Source organism: Perognathus longimembris, chromosome 28 (genome assembly GCF_023159225.1).
Source record: "Perognathus longimembris pacificus isolate PPM17 chromosome 28, ASM2315922v1, whole genome shotgun sequence".
In the NCBI taxonomy this organism is placed as follows: Eukaryota; Metazoa; Chordata; class Mammalia; order Rodentia; family Heteromyidae; genus Perognathus; species Perognathus longimembris.
This window is the reverse complement of record NC_063188.1, coordinates 73,571,841-73,574,121: the sequence shown is the minus strand read 5'-3', so window position 1 is coordinate 73,574,121 and position 2,281 is coordinate 73,571,841. Positions and strand designations below refer to the sequence as shown.

Sequence of the window (2,281 nt, the reverse complement as noted above, 5' to 3'; positions counted from 1 at the left end):
TAGGGCACTGCTGCTCCTCCGTCGTTTTCCTGGAAGTCATCCAATTGATTGCATTTTTTACCCTTTTCTTTTGTTGCAAGTCCTGGGGCTTGGACTTAGTGCTTGAGAACTCTCTCTGGATTCCTTTTGCTCAAGGCTGGTATTCTACCCCTTGAGCCACAGCACTACTTCCAGCTTTTTCTGTTTACATGGAGCTGAGGAATCAAACCCAGGTGTTCAGGCATGCTAGGGAAGCACTCTAGCTCTAAGCCGCATTTCCAGCCTGGTTTCTTTTTTAAACTGCTATGTGTTATTTACCACTGAGAAAAATGGAAGCTACCTAAAACAGATGAATTCACTGCCTCAATCCAGCATGCCCTGCAAGATACGTGGTAGTAGCACAGGCTACCACATAGTGGCTATAAGACCTTGGGCAAGTCCTCTAACCTCTTGGAGACATAGTTTTTTCCATCTCTAAAATGTGAAATGATCTATGACACAGGGAGAGTGTGAGGATTAAATGGGAAATTTCCCCTAGTTTGCAATGGGTGGACCAGAGTATGCCCTCAATAAACAGAAGACGTTATTTCCCAGTATGCCAGTAAAGTCTGGAAGCAAGAACTTGGGGAAAGCCCTTGGAACTACTCAAATGGTTCATTTGCCAGTCTCTATCCTGTCCTTCCATGGGTGTTCATGGCAAGAGGCAGATACCTGGACAAAAAGGCCTGTGGGTACTGCAGGTTCTCAGGCTGACTGTAGAGGTGGGCACCTGGTGGAAGCTGTGGTGCAGAAGCCCAGCCCATTCACAAACCCAGAACTCATCTGGTTTGTAGGGACCACGTGGGTGTCTCCTGGTGGCTACAGTGCAGCATCACATGGCAATGCACAAGCCCTGTGGCTGTGCACTGCTCTCCCTACTCTAGTTCTTGCGAGAGCAAGGTGAGGTGTTGAGGGTCAAAGGGGAAACCGGCCCTAGTGTGTGAGGAGGTGGCAGAGGTAAAGAGCGTGCATAGTCTTCTGAGCCTCACCAGAGGCCTGTCAGGCTTGTGGGGTCTTAGTTTTCTGTAGGCCTTTCCCACAGGTGGGGTGCTGGTGAGGCTTAAGTTGGGGCAGGCAGGACTTCTGCCCTCGGTTTCTGCACCGTGTGTGGAGCAGGGACGCGCCGCCTGCCCATGGGCACGAGTGGACTTGGGCTGGTGGGGGGCCTACACACATCGTGTTTTCCAGAAAGCTGCTTCACTTCCCTTTCCTTGAGGGACCATCCTTGCCACCCTCGGGGCTTTGCTTCCTCCCCCAGAAACTTGGGTAACTAGTACCATGGAACTTGGCTGAGCATTTGTCTAGAGAGCTCTCCGGGGAAAGAGCCACCTAAGTGGTTCTGTTTTCAGACCTCTCTGAGAGCTCTGCTTGTCATTCTCATTCCTGAATTCTCTGCTTCCATTAATTCTGGAACAGGCACCTTGGTGAGCATGGGAGGTGATCAGTACTGTATGTAGGTGTGCTCTTAGGTTCTCATTCTTGGCCCAGGTATGAGGGCTGAACCTCCTCAGTATTAATCCCTTCTGGAGGTCCTGCATGTGACAGAGGGTGCCTGGGCTGGGGAGTAACTCAATGGCTGGGCTCTGTGCCTTTTTGAAGGGAATCTTCTGAATGGAAACTCTGGCTGCCGTTCTCCTTGTTGAAGTGCAGCAGGATGAGAGGGCTGCCTCCTCTTGGACTGGTGCCCCTGCCCTCCTCTCCCATCCACGAGATCTGTCTATCCCACCACCTGCCCTCTGTCTCTCCTCTTCTTGGGAGTCTGTCACTGGTACCCACTTGAAGATACAAAATGAAGTGTTGCCCACAGGCTCTCTATGCTTCTCCCATATTCAGACCTTCTCCATGGTCATCATCACTTTCTTGATGTCATCCTTTGCCCAGTTCCAGTATTTGGCCCATAGAGTCCAGCTGGCCATGCTGGCAGGTCTGGAGCTGTATCAAGCCTGCAGTGGAGCTGCATTGGTCCAGCACTCTCAGGCTGGGTGCCAGGCCAGGGATCACATTAAGTTTAAGTTAGGATCTTTCTCCTGCTTCAGACACTTGCTGTTGGTTTATAATCTAGTTATCTGTTGCTTCAATGAGAAAAGGAAATGGCCATACGTTTTAGTGGCTTTTTTGCCAGTGGTACTGGAATTTGAACTCAGAGCTTTGCACTGCCTTGGTGTGCTTGCTTGGCTGGCACTCTACCACTTGAGCCATGCTTCCAATCTGTTTTTGCTAGTTATTTTGGACATAGAGTCTCAAAAACTTTTCTGCCAATCCT

The 2,281-nt window shown here is 50.2% G+C and overlaps 1 pseudogene; it reads right to left on the bottom strand.

Moving 5' to 3' along the window:
- Window positions 1-1,184: 1,184 nt before the first annotated feature.
- On the bottom strand, window positions 1,185-1,934 carry LOC125343105 (annotated as a pseudogene).
- Window positions 1,935-2,281: the final 347 nt, after the last annotated feature.